At 41.5% G+C, this 20,921-nt stretch overlaps 1 protein-coding gene across 2 annotated transcripts in view; it reads right to left on the reverse strand.

Annotated features, from left to right (window-relative positions):
* FUT9 (fucosyltransferase 9) overlaps nt 1-20,921 on the reverse strand; it is a 367,796-nt gene that overhangs the window by 208,853 nt on the left and 138,022 nt on the right. Inside the window, exon 1 of one of the 2 annotated variants that reach the window (XM_077289705.1) lies at nt 8,191-8,506. The exons of the other annotated variant lie outside the window; for it this stretch is intronic. The gene's annotated coding sequence lies outside the window, so the exon portion shown is untranslated. Of the gene's footprint in view, nt 1-8,190; nt 8,507-20,921 lie in introns of those variants that run through there. 2 annotated transcript variants of the gene reach the window in all.

Below are 20,921 nucleotides of genomic sequence, written 5' to 3' on the forward strand. Positions count from 1 at the left end.
ATAAAAAAAATCAAATTTTCCCCACAAATATGTTTTTAACACAAAATATTGCATTTTCATAAGGGTAACAGGAGAAATTACAGCATACAATTTGTTGTGCAATTTCTCTTGAGTGCGCCGATACCCAATGTGAGAGAGAAAACTACTGTTTGGGCGCACGGCAGGGCTCGGAAGAGAAGGAGCATTATTTGACTTTTTGAATGTGAAATTTCCTTTAATCATTAGTGTATGTCATGTCCCATTTGAAGAGCCCGTGATGTGCCTAAAAAGTGGAAATCCCCGACAAGTGACTGCATTTTGGAAACTAGACCCCTCGAGGAATGTATTTAGATGCATGGTGATCACCTTGAACCTCCAGGTGCTTCACAGATGTTTATAACGTTGATCCATGAAAATAATAAAATCACATTTTTCTCACAAAAATGTTATTTTAGCCCCAAATATTGCATTTTTATAATGGTAACAGGATAAATTGCACCATACAATTTGCTGTGCAATTTCTTTTGGGTATGCCGATACCCCATATGTGGGGGAATACTACTTTTGAGGCACAGTGCAAAGCTCAGAAGGGAAGAGTCGCCATGTTGGAGTTCAGATTTTTCTGGAATGGTTTGCAGGTGCCATGTCACATTGGCAGAGTCCCTGAGGTGCCAGAACAACAGAAACCCCCTGTACGTGAACTCATTTTACAAACTACACTTCCAAATATATGCACTTAGAAGTACAGTGATCATATTGAAGCCACGTGTGCCTCACAGAATTTTATACCACTGAGTGGTGAAGAAATAATAAATTACATTTTTACCACTAAAATGTTGTTCTAACCCCAAGTTTTTAATTTTTCTAAAGGCTAATAGGAATTTTTTTTTACAACAAACTGTGGTCCATTTTTTCCTGAGTGCGTCAATACCTTAAATGTAATTGGGAATTATTTTCCAGGCACAGTGCAAAGGTCAGAAGGCAAGGAGTGCCAGATTTTACTGTTATGGTTTGCAGGTGCCATGACCCACTGCGAGAGTCCTATGAGTTGCCAGAACAGCAGAACCACCCATAAGTGACCCCATTTTACAAACTTCACCTCTCATTGAATTCATCTAGTGCAGTGATCACATTGACACCATGAGTGTTTCACAGAATTTTATACCATTGGGCAGTAAAGACAAAGTAACTACTCTAATTTTTGGATTATAAGACGCTCCAGATTATAAGACCCACCCCAAATTATGAGAAGAAAAATAGGCAAAAACTTTTTTTAATAAAATGGTGGTGCTTCTTATAATCCATGCGTCTTATTGCTTACCGGGGGTGGTGGCTGTGGTGAAGTGGGGTACCAGGGTCGCTGCTGGAGGAGGCAAGACTGGAGTGTTGCTGTAGGACACAAGCTGGGATGATGGAGTGTTCGGATGTGCGACGCACCACTGTGGGTGTCCGGTGCTGCGGGTGGTGTCCAGTGCTGGGGGGCTTTGCCGAACCACCTGCAGAACCAGACACCTGCAGCAGCACGACACACATCCTAACACCCCCTGCTGCCTACAGCATGGCTCCATTCTTTCCTCCTCCAACCGCAACCCTGGAACCCTGCTCCACTGTGGCCAGTAAGGTATATCTGCATTATAAGATGCACCCCCATTTCCCCCCCCCACATTTTTGGGGAAAAAGAGTGCAACTTATAATAAAAAAAATGGTATATTTATAGTAACAAAATTTTGTTTTAGCCCCAGATTTTACATTTTCACACAAGAATTTGGTAAAAATGGCAAGAAAATGTGTCCCACAATTTCTACTGAATGTGACAATAATTCATATGTGGCTGTACAGTACTACTTAGCCATGTGGAGAGACTCAGCAGGAACGGAGCGCTATTTGCATCCTGGAGTGCAGATTTTCCTAGAACAGTTGCAGACTCCATATACAGAGCTTCTAATTTCTAGAATAGAAGAATCCACTCTCAAATGACCTCATTTGGAAAACTATACCCCTTGGGGAATTTATCTACACCTCTGTTCAGTGGTGTCATTCTTTTAAGAAGTGCACAAAACTGTGGCCGACGACACTTTTATGCAATCCTAAAAGTATGGACACCACCGGATCACAGGTCAGGCGGCATCCACAGTGCCTCCATCTACCTCACTATAGGGAATCTTCTGCCGGGGTTCCATCTGAATCACGTATTTCAGAGATTTACATGGAAATCCTGTGTAAGCGCTCAACACACAGTGCAGGATAAATGTGCACTGAGCCTTACTGCGATCTTTGGGAGGCAGAATGAAAAAATCAACAACATGCGAAAAATAAGTTTTATTAATTTTTTTATGCCATTCCACGTGCGGTATAAGTGAATAGGCGGCTTTATTTTGGGGGCTGTTGCGATTACAGCTGTACAAGATTAATTTTGGATTTTTATGCTTGGCAGCTGTCACACACTAAAATACGCTTTTTATTGCAAAAAATTAGTTTTTGCATCACCACATTTTGAGAGCTATAATTTTTCCATATTTTGGCCCACAGGGTCATGTTTTTATTGGTCCCATTTTCGGGCACATGACATTTTTGATGACTTTCTATTCTGATTTTTGGGAGGCAGAATGAAAAAAAACAGCAATTCAGGAATTTCTTTTGGGTGGAAGGTTTATGCCATTCTCTGTGTGATAAAATTGAAAAGCCAGTTTTGTTCTTTGGGTCAGTATGACTACAGCGATACCTGATTTATATAGTTTCTTTATGTTTTGGTGCTTTTATACAATAAAAACTAACAAGTTTTGCATCGCTTTATTCTGAGAGCTATAACTTTTTTATTTTTCCACAGATGGAGCTGTATGGTGGCTTATCTTTTGCGGGACAAGATAATGTTTCCAGCAGAACCATGTTTATTTTTATCCGTCTTTTTGATCGTGTTTTATTCCACTCTTTGTTTGGCAGTATGATGATAAAGCATTGTTTTTTGCCCTTTTTTATGGTGTTCACTAAAGGGGTTAACTAGTAAGACAGTTTTATAGGTTGGGTTGTTGCGAAGGCAGCGATACAAAATATGTGTACTTTTATTGTTTACCGTATATTTTTTTTAATTCAAATATTTATTTAGTGATATAATTTCTTTTGATTTTTTTTTATTATCATTTTTGATTTTACATTTTTTTTACAATTATTTAAAACATTGTTTTACTTGTTTCTAACTTTTTTACTTTGTCCCACTATGGGACTATCATTTTTTCCAGGCTGATCACTTCTACAGCATGGGGATGCAGCAGCTCTGCACTGACAAACTTGCTCATCATGCACTGGGCATGATCAGCAAGTTTCCTAGGTCTGGTGACCCGGATGTCGTTGTGACTGGGTCACAATGGCAACGATCGGGACCTCGCATCATGCCGTGGGTCTCCGATTCAAAGGCAGAGGGGCTATCAGCCCTCTGCCGGCTCCCGGAATGCTGCGATCGTGTTCAATCACAGCATTTTGTGGGTTAAAGTGCCGGGAGCCGTTTGTGGTCTAGTTAACAGCCCAGCCATTTGCCAAACAGCAAGACCTAATATACATTAATAAAACTATAATAGTCTGGGCATCAGGCTTCCCAGCAGAAACAGCGTGACCAAGCTGGGTGGCGAACATACAACAATATCAGCACCACTTCTCTTGGTGTCAGCACTGCTCATCTAAACCATGGCGCCTCACAGAGGAGACAAGCATACCCGGACCACAGCCAGCTAAATCTATGGCACTGGCCCTCATGGGGATTGTCATTTGTACCAAACACCATAGTGCATGGCAAGTCTCTTAGATAAACTGATATAAAATGTAAAAAGAAGTCAGAATACTTAAAAGATATGCATGTAAAAAAAACTAAATAAAAAGTTAAAATGATTTCTCTTTTTCTGAAATGTAAAAATCAAAATCTTATAAAAGTAATATGTTTTGTTTATAACTCAGATTTCCAAAGAAATGGAATCAAAAAGAAAAAAAATCAGAAAGTTTTATGAACTATAAAATGGTGCAATTAAAAATCCAACTCATACAAAAACAAGCTTCTCAGGGATTGGCAACACAAACCATTTTTTTCTAAACTGTACTGACCCTTAAAAGAAAGTTACCGTGTCATCTTTTAATGCAAAGTAAATTTTGCAAAAAAATGATCCTTTTTTTGTTTTATTTTTAATCACACCTCATTTAATTTATTTTTTTTAGTAAAATGAATGGTATCATTCACAACTGCAAATTGTACTGCATAAAAACAAGCAGAGGAAAAGATAAAAATAAAAAGACGGTACTCTGCAAAGGAGAAAAAGAAAAATCTAAAGTGAAAAAAGGCTGTCTCCAAAGGGTTAAAAGCAAAGCATTTTATTCTGCTTACCGCACATAATGGCATTGGGAACGTCAGTGCACTTAGAAAGCAAGCAATATAGAGAATATCAGAAGTGTCATACGGGCATAGTCTTTCATGTTGGACCACGGAGCTGCCCCTACATCCTATGATGTATTCCATTGAGAACTTCTTATAGATGACCATGTTAAAACTGTCTCATGAAGGTGTCACTTTAAACTAGCTGCCATCTATCACAGAACGTAATATACAATATTATATACTAAGCTCAATCTGTAGACTTCCTTTCAGTAGCCGCCACAGATCTGTCTTTCTTTGCAACCATATATCAACCTCAATAATATATGGCTCATGTTTATGGCGGCCAAAGGGGACACCATGGATGTTCATTCAAGGTAGAACAATTGATATCCTCCTACACTGGATAATAAATTCTTAGTACATTTTTTAATGTTAGGTGTTTAGGTATTAATGTAATGGCATGAGTTGGATGCCTGTTATTCTCTGCTGGGCGCCAGATGTACAATAGTCAGTTCATTATATTGTAAATGAAATACAAATGCGAATGAGGCAGCCATTACGCAATGTGAAAGCCAAGGCTGAAGTGGACAATGGATTAGAGGAGACAGAAGGCAAGTACCCATGAAAGCATATAATTAGTAACCGGGAAACTGTTTGTGATTGTCAGCTTCTGCAAAGAATATTAGAAAAGTAAAAGATCATAAAAAAACAATGTTGTATCTGATCTGTCCGTCTTGTGTAAATCTATCCAGCCCGTTAATAATAGCTGTTACATAACTGGTGCGCAGTAAATCCGGAGGAACATTCTTCACCTTCTAAATGAGGTGCGTACAGTGACAAAGAGGGACAATCATTAAGTTCACTTCTGACAGTTTTGAAAAGTCACTTTCTTGTCCACCTCGCCATACCAAATCGATTTCTTTATGACAATTGCATGTTTTCTTTTCAAAACTGCATTATCCCCCTGGATTGTTTTCCTCCAAAACATAAAATAAATAGTAACTTGTCAAGGTAATTATAGTGTTCATCGTTACCTGCCAATGCAGTCCATCCCAGCAGTAACGCTGGTCTATAAGCGTAATAACCATTGTCTACCTGCTCTGCTGGAGAATAAAACAAAACTGTCCATTAACTTATAGAAGCTCAACAATATAAGACTGTTTTTGGGCTCCATACCAGTCCAGGAACTGCACCATTGTCATGCTGTTTAACCTTTAGATAGAATTCTGCCAGCACTACAGGTGCTAAAACTTCCCTTTATCAATTACACCTGCCATTGACACTTGCTTGTCCTGAACTGAAAGCCAATATCTCTGTTCTGTTTGTATGCAGATAGACAGACAGGAGGGCAGGGGCAGAGACACAAAGACCTGCCTTCTTGTAATCCATCTTGACATTTTTGTTGCTATGGACAGACAGCAAGAAATTAACAGCAAGTTAGACTGAAGGGAGACGCCTATCCTCTGGCTCTTTACAGTCATTTTTTAAAGATAAAAAAAAATTCTAAATAAAGATATCTTCAGATAGTTAATTTAGAGATTTGCCTGACAGTATAGCGGTCATCGAATAAAAGTCATATTCCCTGAATGCTATACCAGCATCAACTGATAGTTACTAGTAAGCTGAGAAACTAAAGGAAATGATACTAATACCAATGTCAACAGGATTAACCAACCACTTCTGCATGAGGGTGACCCGACTCTCTGCCATTGACAAAGGTGCAGGGAAGAAAGGTTGGGCATATTGAATTTCAACATGCCTAATCTGTCCTGTCTAACAAGCAATAAACTGCCAACAGAAGTATCTATGCTACCTATATTTGGCCAGATTCCTATACCCTTTCTAGCTGACTTTTTAGACAAATGTTTAAATTTGAGATTTGCTGCAGTTTTTTTTTTTTTTTTAAAAAAAAGCTGCAGTTTTCAAATTCAGAAAAAATGTTCTGTCGGCTACATGCGCCAACACATGAAACGCTTTAGAGGGATACAAAAGCCGAATACCGGGGACATTTACATTATATTGGCCCCCCGAGGAAACCGAAAGCGAAACGTGCGTCGGGGCGCGTGTGTGCACCTATGGAGAAGGATATGGGTAAGAACATATAATTGGAACACTGGTTCTCTTTACATGGGTTTCTTACTATGTGGTCACTGACCGGTTTTGAACTGAGGGATATGTGTCTCCCCATACCCATGTAAAAGTAGGGGGTATAACCGTCTTGATGCTATTATATGCACTGGCACTTTATTGTTGTATAACAGGTGGTTATACTGAACCCCTTTTTCTGTTACCTCTGTGCCCATGCCCTGTTTCTATGGTGCAACACAGTTTCTCATGGGTGCACCTGTTCTGTATATTCAAATAGCTCTGTTTGTGATATTTAGGCATTAATTGTCATTGACTGTATTTTATGATAATTTTCTATTGTAAATAAAATATACCCCTTTTTTCAAGTAAATTTTCTGTGATTTATATGCTTCAGTTCATGTATCTTATGCTAATGGGAAGCTTCACAGGGTATTATCCCGAGTAGTTTTTGGATGGTCTCCGCAGGACTACTACATTATTATGGTTTCTGTATCTGAGACTTTGTATTTGATAGTTTTCAAATTCAGTCAGGAAAAAAATTAAGCGTGTGCATGATATTTCTGAAATGTCATAGCTTTTGCTGGTACTTGTAAAATACAGCTTCCCATTTGCACAAAAAATCTGCAAAAAAAGGTGCATATGAATAGTACAAACTGTACAAGATGTGGACGTGACAAGACATGCCACAATCCGTGTTCACGAGGAAATTTCCTAATTTCATGCTACCAGATTGAATATGCTCCATCACAATGCGATATTTTATAGAAAATGTACAAATGTAGAAATAGCAAGAACACACACATTGCACGGTGGTTCAGTGGTTATTGCTGTTGCTTTGCAGCACTGGGGTCAAATCCCACCAAGGACAACATCTTCCCGGAGTTTGTATGTTCTCCCTGTGTTTGCATGGGTCTACTTCGATTTCCTCTCGCACTCCAAAGACATACTGATAGGGAATCTATATTCTGAGTGATGATATCTATAAAGCGCTGTAGAATTAATGGAGCTGTATAAATGAGTAAAATAAAAATAAATAAATTATTCATGTAATTAAATCAAGAATAAAATATGCTAATATCATGGCAGCCAAAAGTTTCTGCATGGCTGTCATGGTTATAATTGATGCACTAGAAGAGAATGCAAAGCGTAATTTACTTTGTGTTTGGGAAGATTAATGATTTTAGTCTCACAAAATAATTGTAATAAGCTTGAACAAACTATTTTCAGATGTTACCTGATAAAATCATTATTGCTGTTAGTTAATAATCCAACATCAGACACTAGAAGCAGTGCCGTACACTAGAGACTATGAGGAAAGGATTTGAATAATTGCAAGCAGCGCTTGCCAAGTGATTATAAGTAGCAAAATGTATTGATTACAATAATCAGTAAAAAAGGCATCATTTTTAATGGATAAACAGTTATGTAAATGAAAAGTCCCATAGTCTCTCCTATGTTGAAGATACAATGTTTTTGTGTCTGTGGTCATTGAAGAGAACTAAAAAAAAATATTTATTCTATGGAAATGAAAAATGAAAACCCACAAAATACCAGATCAATCATTAAGACACAAGAAAATAAGCACCCATCATGGTACCTAGATTCCAAATACTGAGGAAACTGACGCACCTTAACTTGACAATTCATCTGCAATATTAAACTATTCAATATCATTAAATATGGAAAACATACAGCATGTTAAGAAGTTAGAAAAAGAAATGAAAGATGGAAAAATATTTAGAAAAAAACGAAGCAAGTTTGCTCACATGCTACTGGACACGCTGGATAATCAGAGTCTTGTACGACAATCGCATATCAGCAGAACAGACATCCCAGAGGTCCATATAGTTGAATTTGTCTGTTCTAGTCTGAAGTGAAGTTTTTAATTATTTCACGATTTGCCACAAGTATGGAAATCCATTCTGCAAGGTGGAATTTCTCACTTCCAAAATAGATTGGTGATGCATTTTGCTTTGGTCAGGATATGGTCCTTTTGAGGGAAAATTTAAGGCAAGTTAACTGATCAAAAGGGATATATTGATTGAAGAGATACCAGAGTATGGAATGAATCATGGACCAATAGTGAGCAATTCGAGGGCAGTCAAAGAAAATATGCTTTACAGTTCCTGCCTGTGACACCCCTATCATGTATCTGTAATGGTGACATTGAGGACATTGAGTTTGAGCACTAATGCTTTCATATGACACCATGATCTAAGGCGCTTCAGATTTTCCTTTAGGTGACAGGGAGCTCAGGGTAAAGTACAGAATTGTTGTAATGTTTTACTTGTGAATGGCTGTAGAAAGCCGAAACAGACTTAAGTTCTTTGTTTTTCAATGTATAAAAAGAACGAAGTTCCCTAGTCAGCAGATCCAGAAAGTTGTAAAAGTGATATAATCCAGTTTAGTGTCAAGGACTAAAAGATTAGATTGAAAAAAGCAAGAGAAAGGAGTCCATGTACTTTACCTTGTGAAATTCAATGGGCTTAATGCAACTTGTGAGTTCATATCAGAGAATTGACCTCATTAAAACAACAAGGATGGATCTAACCATCATTTTCAACTCATATCTCGACTTATTGCAAGCATGTAAAGTAGGTCAAGATGTTAGGATACATAAGACATAAAAACTTTCAGAATGTACAGTATATAGGTATCTCATTTCATTTGGTGTTCCAAAAAAAGCCCAAGAACACAGACTGAGCAAATCTAAGAAACACTCTAGAAAGTTGAATAGCATTATTTTACAAGAGTACAAATACTTAGTGAATATGGACAATGCATGCCAATAGGGAGAGAGGTAAACACTTCCATTTCCACAAAAGTACAGTGAACTATTTCTGTAGAGTAGAAAAATTAGGCTAGAATAATGGAAGGTGGCTTGAAGTGTATGCAATAGGAGGGATGGGATATTAATGGGTAGGGTCTCTGATTTTGATGTGTTAATCTTGTAACCAAAATAATCCAGCTGGATAGAATGAGGTAAAGCCCAACTGGTCTTTATGAATAACTTAATCAAAGCAAACATTAAAGAAGTTTTCCACTACTTGGACAACTCCTTCTCATTCCCCACACTTTGCTCTGATAAAATAAAAAAACTTATACTCACCTCCCGTGCCGGTGTAATTCCTGCGATGTTGGTACTCACTCTCCCCAGGGCTTCCGTGCAGACACATGAGCCAAGCACCCAATCAGCACTCATGTCACTGTTCTCAAATTCTATCGAATTGGACATGGGGAGGAAGTCAGAGATCAGCTGCAATCCTAGCTTCCTCTTCATGTTCAATTTGATAAAAGGCGGAGATAATAATGCTAGCGCTGATTGGGAATTGGGGTCACATGTCGCGACTATTGCATGAGAGCCTGGGCACTGCAAGTACTGACACTACTGAAACGGCGCCAGCAGAGGAGGTGAGTATAAGCTTTTTTTTTCTGGGCCAAACATTTAGATCAAGAAGGGGTTGTCCTAGTGGTGAACAACCCCTTTAAGTGAATAAGCTCGTTGGTTAGTAAAGGTTTTTAAGTCCAAGTGCAAAAAAGCTGTTAGAACACTCCTGGGGATCTCTCCCTGCTTTGAGGACCTCAATATGTGAAACATGTGTAGTGAAGGATATAGTTGCACCTTGCGAAGATGAGTCAGAGCCCAATAAGTGCATCTTACAGAGAGGTAAAATATTCCCAAATATTTTAAAGTACAAGCATAAGATTTACCACATGTGAGATCTTCAAAGACATCCCTTAACTTGTCCACTAAGTTCTTTTCATTAAGGATGGAAATGGCTTCAGGTTGAGAAAAGGAGAACAAATAATAAAATTTTTCATTCCTAATAGAAATGTAAGAGGTAAGGAAGTAGAGGGAGTGAAGTAGAGCACTGTTAATACTTATCTTAACTACTTGGTAAGAGTCATAGTGAAGCATACCAATCTTATCCTTAATGGCATTGGGAGTCAAGGTGGCAGTTGTTTTATGAAGTTGTTGGGCTACTAATAATGTGGGCTTTGTTGCCATATTCATAAAAGTGTTTTCTTGTGTAACATTAGGTTTTCTACTTAGGGTGTATGATAATTTCAAGATTTGAGTTCATATTCCTTTTTGTTTCAAAAGGGGTTTGAAAAATTGTAAATGAGACTGAGTGTCATGACTCAGCTGTTGGGTGATCCTGGACTCCTTCCCTGTCCCTAACACTAGGGGATGCCATAGCCCGCCCTATTCCCCAGGATACTTCTCAATGTGAAGATGCCAGGGCTGCCACACTTGCCTTAACTCCTGAGTTAGCCCTCCATCTGTTCTCTTCCCCCACCCAGGGAAGAGGGGCGCTACTGTACGTTGCAGTATACCAACCTGACAAACAAGGCTACACAAACAATCACAAGGCATACAAAATATGGGGAAAAAAGTAGAGGAGGGAAGGGAATTACCACACATACAAACCACGCAACAGTCACAGATAACTCCTCATATAACACTTCTCCTTCTAAGCCATGCAGCAAATGCTAGCTCTGACATGGGTTTGAATAAGGACCCAGATTATAAAGGGGATGAGAGTGGATAACTGAGCTCAGCTGAGAGCTCAGAGTGTCCAACAAGGCTGATTAACCCCTGTTCTGCCAAAAGAAATAAACACCATTAAAAAGAAGGACAAGTGCTTCTTCTCAGCTCAGGAGTTCGAGCAGTCAGACGATGCGGTCTTCTGACTCCTCCCTGTTGCGGTAACCCCATGAAACTTTCCAATTGGTTAAGCTGACATTCACATTTTGTGAACTCCTGGAAGCTTTAACGTTTTAGACTGCAACCAATAGGGATGCAGTTGTCCTTGAAAATCACTTTGTGGACAACCGTTGGAATAGCATCAGATGGGGAAAATTATGCATTTATAGTCAAAGTTCAACATGTGGAGCTAGGTTCATCAAAAGAAACTCATTTAGTCACCAGTGGTGGGAGGTTTGTGGAAAGCTGTAACAATAATAGAAACATGACGTCACTACAGTATGGTCCAACCAAGAGACTGGACCAATGTCGGCTCTAACAAGTTTCACATGAGTAATCGGGTTGCCATCTCGCCAGAGGTCATAAAGTATCTGAAAGCTGCTGAGAGTCATTAGACATGTTGGAGTCTGTGGGCTGTGAGGGTGTGATGGTCCCTTTGCTCAGAGAACACCACCATAAAATCTTCATCAAGTACCAGAGTGGAGGCCCACAAGGAGGATAGTTTCTGTAAGACCACGTTCACACTCTCAGTTTTTGGTCAGTATTTCACATCAGTATATGTAAGCCAAAAATCAAGAGTGGAACAATCAAAGGAAAAGTATGATAGAAACATGTCACCACTTCTGAATTTATCACCCACTCCTGGTTTTGACTTACAAATACTGATGTAAAATATTGACCAAATACTGAATGTGTGAATGGGGCCTAAGATCAACTTCAGAAAAGGAAATTGTTTTGAATTTGGAGCATACATATTACATAATGTTAGCAAAATGTCACATAAAGAACCTTGGAAGATTACAGATAACCATAAGAATAATAATTCTTATGCTTTTAATTTTAATTTTCTTTACTTTTTCTTGACATGGGTTACAGACTTGCAATACTTCATAGATATTATGTACATTATTTGTCACGTTACATTTCTATGCAGGGTGCAGCCAAGCACATCCATGTTGTAAACTAGGATGTCTGTCCTTGTGGGGTGAACTTATATAGTGCTGTGTAGCCTGCCTAATCTAATAATATAGGCATCACTAATAGGTTAGTGCACTACCTGTATGTGACCAGCACCTTATACAAGCATTTTTTGTCTACAATTTTATTACTAACAAAACCCAAGAAAAAAACAAAACAAATGAGCATAGACCCCACAAGTGTCATGTCGGACACTGTTCAGACCAGGTCGTCTGACAGACAGCGGTAATTCTGCGTTTGACCACTGTTTGCTCATTGGCGTCGGCTAGTTTTCGTCTGGCTGCTCCGAGGTTAATTTATCTGATCCTCGGATTGGAAGCTGGGCCATGCCCATTTCCTTTAAATGGTTCTCCTGATCTTTGGGCGTCGCCGATTATAGCTTTTTTCTTATCCGTAGTTATCTCGGTCCGGAGTGGAGAGCTGGTTGTTGGAGAATCGTTGCTGGTGGTGTATTTTCCTTGTCTTATTTACTCCTTCCTATATTTGTATTTATTTTGCCCTGCACCATTATAGTGTATTCCTGATTGACTGCGGCGTGGTGTATATTTTCCTTTATCCTTGTTTGTTATAACTGTGGGTATTGGTCTATTGCATTCACTGGGTGGTGGGCGGTGGTATTCAGTCTAGGGCTGAATCAGGAGTCAGGGTGAGGGTGGAGGCCTGAACATGCACACCTTCAGTGTAAACTTCAGGTAGAGGGTCAGACAGGGTTTCCCTAGTCTGAGGGAAATTGCAGAGGCCCGGGTTATTAGCTCTCGCCCTCCTTGTATCCCCGTGACACAAGTAAATGAGTAAATAGTAATGCGGCATGGTCTCTCCTGAGCTAAGTATTCCATCTGTATAGCTTCCCATGGATAGTTGTCTTATTTGGGGCACTATCCTGCTCTACCCTTATTCATATTTACGTTGTATGACACATGGAAAGGTGTTAATATTAGAAAGGTTTTGACCTTGATGTGGTGGGATGGATTTTTATAGTTTTTTTTAATTAAAATAGCGTTAGCTAATTACCCTATGTTATTTACATGTACTATTTACTCATTTACTTGTTGTAGGGTCTATGTTCACTTATTTTTTTTTACTTCCTGGGTTTTGTTTGGGAAATTGCCATCATATGAACGATCTCTTTGCAAGTACACCAGCTTATAGTCTGGCTCAGGTTTTGGCTTTGCTGTAATTTTATTACTAAGCGATCTCCCCTCCATGAATTGGTAGGTTGTAAGTGGTTGCCTCAAAAATATTTGGCATCTGTGTTGCCTCCATCTTTAAGTGCATTGCTTTTTGTGATCTGGGAAGGTAAATACTGATACTGTTGTCCTTTTTTGCTGTCTAAATTCTTGAATTTTGGGGGAATTTAAATTCCTCTTTCTTTGGCTTTGCTTTTCATTTAAAATAATAATAAATAAGGGCAGGACTTTAAGAGAACCTGTCAGCAGAATTGTGCTGGGTAACCAACAGACAGTGTCAGGTTGACGCTGACTGATTAAAATGATACATTGGTTAATGATAATGATATGATCATGCATCGGGGTGGCCTTTGGGGGGGTCCATCTTGGAGGAGGCAATTTTTTTTCCTTAACAAGTTTGCTGAAAAAATGGTGGTGGGGGGCGAATGTTTAAAAAATGTAAAGGAAGCCATGGAATCAAAATGGTTTTCTTGTAAAAAAGCTATATCAGCTTTCAATTTACGAAGCTCTTGTAGTGCTTGGTGACATTTGATGTTGGAGTTTAGTCTTTTGATATCATAGATTGAGGGCTTAACTATATCGAGACGGTAAAGTAAGGATTTGGCTGAAAAGATACCTTATGCTAGATGATAAGTATAAATGCATTGCTGGTGGGAACTGATAAGGTACCAGGCTGCTCTTTTGGGGGTAAAGAAATCTGAAAGATCAGCTATAAACCTTGCAGACCTGGTAGCGGGATAGAAAAAACATGGCTGCACTCAATTTTACTGTGCTAAGGCAAGGAAATGTGCGATACATGAAATGTGAATAGCATAATGGCTTGTGAAATCTATGAAAAAACACATGAGATGCTTAGCACAAGATTTGGCCTTGTGCCAGTAAAATTGAGTGCAGCCATTGATCTATTTACTATATATGTCTTTTTTTGGTTATGCACCAGTTCAGACTAGATTGCTGTTCAGTCAGTTTTCCTATATTTACTATGTACTGTTTTTTCTGACTTGAACGCCCCGCCCTTCACCATGCTGTGATTTTAATTACATCCAAACACAGTTGGTTCCGACCTTCCTATAAATGCAGGCTTTACCATGTTATTAGCCATAGGTAGGGTTGAGCGAAACGGGTCGATCATTTTCAAAAGTCGCCGACTTTTGGCTAAGTCGGCGTCTCATGAAACCCGATCCGACCCCTGTGCTTGTCGGCCATGCGGTACGCGACTTTCACGCCAAAGTCGCGTTTCAATGACGCGAAAAGCGCCATTTCTCAGCCAATGAAGGTGAACGCAGAGTGTGGGCAGCGTGATGACATAGATCCTGGTCCCCACCATCTTAGAGAAGGGCATTGCAGTGATTGGCTTGCTGTCTGCGGCGTCACAGGGGCTATAAAGGGGCGTTCCCGCCGACCGCCATCTTACTGCTGCTGATCTGAGCTTAGGGAGAGGTTGCTGCCGCTTCGTCAGAAGCAGGGATAGCGTTAGGCAGGGTCCACTAACCACCAAACCGCTTGTGCTGTAGCGATTTCCACTGTCCAACACCACCTTCGGTGTGCAGGAACAGTGGAAGCTATTTTTTTTTTTTTTCCTCAGCGCTGTAGCTCATTGGGCTGCCCTAGAAGGCTCCCTGATAGCAGTATTGCTGTGTGTACGCCACTGTGCAAACCAACTGCTTTTTTCAAAGCACATATCCTCTTGTTCCTTTCTGCACAGCTATCTTTTTTGTTTGTCCACACTTTTTATTTAATTTGTGCATCAGTCCACTCCTATTGCTGCCTGCCATACCTGGCTGAGATTACTGCAGGGAGATAGTAATTGTAGGACAGTCCCTGTTTTTTTTTTGTTTTTTTTGTGGGAGATTAAGATTGGCATTTCTGCTACAGTGCCATCCCTGTGTGTGCCATCTCTCACTGAGTGGGCCATAGAAAGCCTATTTATTTTTTCCGTGATTTGTGTTCTAAATTCTACCTCAACACAAAAACACTACATCAATCAGTGGTAGAAAAATATTGGCCTCAGTCAGGGCTTGTGTGCCACTGCTGTGTGTGCTATCTCTCATTCAGTGGGCTATAGAAAGCCTATTTATTTATTTATTTTTTTTTCTTATTATTTGGTTTCTAAAGTCTCCCTGAAAAAAAAAATAAAAATAAAAAAACAGTGGGAGAGTAATATTGCCCTTTCAGCTTGTGTGCCAGTCTTGACTCCTGGGTGTGCCACCTCTCTCTCATTCAGTGGGCCATAGAAAGGCTATTTATTTTTTTGGGTTTTTTAATATTATTTGGTTTCTAAAGTCTCCCTGAAAATAAAAGAAAAAAAACTTAAAAAAACAGTGGGAGAGTAATATTGCCCTTTCAGCTTGTGCGCCAGTCTTGACTCCTGGGTGTGCCACCTCTCTCTCTCTAATTGTGGGCCATAGAAAGCCTTTTTTTTTTTGTTTTTTTTAATATTATTTGGTTTCTAAAGTCTCCCTGAAAATAAAAGAAAAAAAACTTAAAAAAACAGTGGGAGAGTAATATTGCCCTTTCAGCTTGTGCGCCAGTCTTGACTCCTGGGTGTGCCACCTCTCTCATTCAGTGGGCCATAGAAAGCCTATTTATTTTTTTTTTTAAATATTATTTGGTTTCTAAAGTCTCCCTGAAAAAAAAAAAACATAAAAAAACAGTGGGAGAGTAATATTGCCCTTTCAGCTTGTGTGCCAGTCTTGACTCCTGGGTGTGCCACCTCTCTCTCATTCAGTGGGCCATAGAAAGGCTATTTATTTTTTTGGGTTTTTTAATATTATTTGGTTTCTAAAGTCTCCCTGAAAAAAAAAAAACATAAAAAAACAGTGGGAGAGTAATATTGCCCTTTCAGCTTGTGTGCCAGTCTTGACTCCTGGGTGTGCCACCTCTCTCTCTCTAATTGTGGGCCATAGAAAGCCTTTTTTTTTTTTTAATATTATTTGGTTTCTAAAGTCTCCCTGAAAAAAAACAAAACATAAATTAGGTGGGAGATTAATATTGACATTAGTGCTTGAGTGACAGTCCTGCGTGTGTGTCATCTCTGTGATTTTGTGCCACAGAAAACAGAGTGTGTAACATTGTGCCTGATTTTCCTTGTGGTCTCACCAACCTGTTAAGGGATATTGAAATCATACTGAAGTTATAGCTCACCGTGTAAGTTGTTTGACAGCAACAAATAAAGTTACTTTGGTTAAGATTTTAAAACAATGAGGAAGTCTGGTGCAAGAGGTCGTCGTGGGCGTTCATTGTCAGCTGGTAATGATGGTAGTGGTAGTGGATCATCAGGTGGTCGTGGGGATAAAAATATTCCACCTGAGTCTGGAGCTGTGGAGCCAGTTTCGTCGTCAGGCTACACAAGGCCTCGAACGCTCTCTTTTCTGGGAGTAGGAAAACCGCTTTTAAAGGCGGAGCAGCAACAGCAAGTTTTGGCTTACATTGCAGACTCAGCCTCTAGCTCTTTTGCCTCCTCTTCCGAAACTGTTAAATGTAAAAGCAGCGCGTCGCTTGTGGCTGTTCACGGTCAGGGACAAGTCGCTTCCTTGTCCTCCTCAGCAAAAACTACAACAAGAGAGAAGGATGCAGCAGGCGACACAACGGGTCACTCCATGGAGCTCTTTACACATACCGTCCCTGGCTTAGAAAGTGAAACATTTAACAGGCCATGCCCATTACAAGTAGATTCTGACATGGAGTGCACTGATGCACAGCCACAGCCAGAGTACTATGCTGCTCCTTTGACTCAGACCACCACATTGCCCTCTCAGGGTACAGATCCACAATCAGACCCTGATGAGACTATGTTGCCCCGCCACGAACGCTATACCACCGACCGACACAGTGACACAGACGAAGTTGCACACGAGCTCGAAGAGGAGGTAATAGATGACCCAGTTATTGACCCCGATTGGCAGCCATTGGGGGAACAGGGTGCAGGCGGCAGTAGTTCAGAAGCGGAGGTGGAGGAGGGGCCGCAGCAGGCATCAACATCGCAACAGGTTCCATCTGCCGGGCCCGTATCTGGCCCAAAACGCGTGTCAAAGCCAAAACCTGTTGGAGGACAGCGTGGCCATCCGGTTAAAGCTCAGTCTGCAATCCCTGAAAAGGGATCCGAGTCTAGGAAGAGTGCAGTCTGGCAGTTTTTTAAACCACATCCAACTGATCAGCGCAAAGTCATCTGTCAAAAATGTTCAACTAGCTTAAGCAGAGGTCAGAATCTGAAAAGTCTAAATACTAGTTGCATGCATAGACACTTAACCACCATGCATTTTCAAGCCTGGACTAACTACCAAATGTCCCTTAAGGTTGTAGCACCCTCGGCCAATGAAGCTAGTCAGCAATGCAACATCCCTTCCGTCACTGTAAGGCCACCATTTTCCGCACCACCGGCAGTATCTGTGCAGGTTTCTTTGCCAGCCAAAAGCAGTCAGGGTCAGGGAACCACCAGTTTTGTAGGAGGAAATATTGCATCTAGGGCACCGGCGGAAACAATACCGTCTCCAACCGTCTCTCAGTCTGCCATGTACACCGGCACACCCGAAAGTTCCACGATCTCCAGCTCTCCAGTCCAGCTCACCCTACATGAGACTCTGGTTAGAAAAAGGAAGTACTTATCCTCGCATCCGCGTACACAGGGTTTTAACGCCCACATAGCTAGACTAATCTCGTTAGAGATGATGCCCTACCGGTTAGTTGAAAGCGAAGCTTTCAAAGCCCTGATGGAGTACGCTGAACCACGATACGAGCTACCCAGTCGACACTTTTTTTCCAGAAAAGCCATCCCAGCCCTGCACCAGCATGTTAAACAGCGCATCGTCCATGCACTCAGGCAATCTGTGAGTACAAAGGTGCACCTGACTACAGATGCATGGACCAGTAGGCATGGCCAGGGACGTTATGTGTCCATCACGGCACACTGGGTGAATGTGGTGGATGCAGGGTCCACAGGCGACATCAATTTAGGGACAGTTGTGCCTAGCCCACGGTCTAGGAAACAGTTGGCTGTAGGCGTTCGCACCCCCTCCTCCTCCTCCTCCTCCTCCTCGTCCTCCTGCAGAAGCTACAGCTCTTCCACAGAACGCAGTCTGCCAACCACTCCATCGGCAGATGACACTGTTGCACACCAGTTGTCCCATTATGGGCCAGCTACTGCCAAGCGTCAGCAGGCTGTATTGGCTATGAAGTGTTTGGGCGACAACAGACACACCGCGGAAGTTCTGTCCGAGTTCTTGCAACAAGAAACGCAGTCGTGGCTGGGCACAGTAGATCTTGAGGCAGGCAAGGTAGTGAGTGATAACGGAAGGAATTTCATGGCTGCCATCTCCCTTTCCCAACTGAAACACATTCCTTGCCTGGCTCACACCTTAAACCTGGTGGTGCAGTGCTTATTGAAAACTTATCCTGGGTTCTCCGACCTGCTCCTCAAAGTGCGTGCACTTTGCTCACATATCCGACGTTCGCCTGTACACGCCAGCCGTATGCAGACCTATCAGCGGTCTTTGAACCTTCCCCAGCATCGCCTAATCATAGACGTTGCAACAAGGTGGAACTCAACACTGCACATGCTTCAGAGACTGTGCGAACAGAGGCGTGCTGTTATTTATTTGTGGGAGGATACACGGGCAGGCAGTAGGATGGCAGACATGGAGTTGTCAGGTGTGCAGTGGTCTAAGATACAAGACATGTGTCAAGTCCTTCAGTGTTTTGAGGAATGCACACGGCTGGTTAGTGCAGACAACGCCGTAATAAGCATGAGCATCCCCCTAATGCGTCTGCTGATGCAAAGTTTGACGCACATAAAGGAGCAGGCGTCTGCACCAGAGGAAGAGGAAAGCCTTGATGACAGTCAGCCATTGTCTGGTCAGGGCAGTGTACAGGACGAGGTAGCGGGCGAAGAGGAGGTGGAGGACGAGGAGGATGATGGGGATGAGTATATTTTTAATGCCGAACCTTTCCCGGGGGCACAGGAAATTGGTTGCGTGTCACGGCCGGGTTCTGGTTTTTTGAGGGACACAAGTGACGTAGATTTGCCTGCAACTGCCCCTCAACCAATCACAACCGGAGATTTGACAACTGGAACTTTGGCCCACATGGCGGATTATGCCTTACGTATCCTCAAAAAGGACCCATGCATTACTAAAATGATGAGCGATGACGATTACTGGTTGGCCTGCATCCTTGACCCTCGCTATAAAGGCAAATTGCAAAATATTATGCCACATGAGAACCTCGAACAAATCTTAGCAACCAAACAAGCTACTCTTGTTGACCGTTTGCTTCAGGCATTCCCAGCACACAGCGCACGTGATCGTTCTCACACGAGCTCCAGGGGGCAGCAGACTAGGAGTGTTAGGGGTGCACACATCAGAAGTGGCGTTGGACAGAGGGGTTTTCTGACCAGGTTGTGGAGTGATTTTGCTATGACCGCAGACAGGACAGGTACTGCTGCATCAATTGAAAGTGACAGGAGACAACATTTGTCCAGTATGGTTACTAACTATTTTTCATCCCTTATCGATGTTCTCCCTCAACCGTCATTCCCATTTGATTACTGGGCATCAAAATTAGACACCTGGCCTGAATTGGCAGAATATGCATTGCAGGAGCTTGCTTGCCCGGCAGCAAGTGTCCTATCAGAAAGAGTATTCAGTGCTGCAGGTTCAATATTAACCGAAAAAAGGACTCGTCTGGCTACCCAAAATGTTGACGATCTAACATTCATTAAAATGAACCACAACTGGATTTCGAAATCTTTTGCCCCACCTTGCCAGGCCGACACCTAGCTTTCCTATGAAAAGCTCTTGCCTGTGAATTACTTTTCTAATGTCTAATTTGCTGCAGCTGATTGTACAGCATACGACATGTTTACACCTCCCTAAATGGCAAAACTTCCCACACGGGGCCGTGGTATCGCGACTTGGCGCAAGCACCCGTGAGACTGCTGTTTGTCTGAAGAGGTGGGTGTGCTCGCTTTTGGTTGACGGCATTGCTACTGGGTCCCTCATAGTACAATGTAGTGTCTCTGGCGGTGGTGGTGCGCACCCAACGTCAGACACACCGTTGTAACATGAGGGGCCCTGGGGCCGTCCCGCCGGCCTCAAGAGAGTTCCCCCCTACCCCAGCTCAAAATGTGCTCTACCACGTGCAAAATTATGTCGCACAGCTCCACCAATCTTTAGTCTATTCGCTGACATCATTCAATGTCTGGCACTGACAATACAAATTTGTAGACATCTATGATGCAACTTAAAGTAGTCTGTGTCTGTGTCCTATATTGGCACCATTAAATAGTTACTGCCAAATTACTATGTCAGAAACTCAGTAGATGAGCCCACCCCTGTACCTAAGTATGCCACCTTTTTTTTTGTTTTGGTTGTTTTGCGAGACATTAACATCTATTTATATTTTGGGAGTACTGGGACAGACACTCCTTGCACTACTCCTCCACTCACCACCAAGCTGCCTGTGTATCCATGTAACTGCTGTAAAGCTGCCATGAGCCGATTGTTTGTTATTTTAGGCCTTTGATAGCCTGTCTGCGGTCCCTACTTGAAATACTCCTCCACTCATCACCAGCTGCCTGCCCGTGTATCCATGTAACCGCTGTAAAACTGCCATGAGCCTATTGTTTGTT

Source organism: Ranitomeya variabilis, chromosome 2, assembly GCF_051348905.1.
Source record: "Ranitomeya variabilis isolate aRanVar5 chromosome 2, aRanVar5.hap1, whole genome shotgun sequence".
Classification (NCBI taxonomy): domain Eukaryota; kingdom Metazoa; phylum Chordata; class Amphibia; order Anura; family Dendrobatidae; genus Ranitomeya; species Ranitomeya variabilis.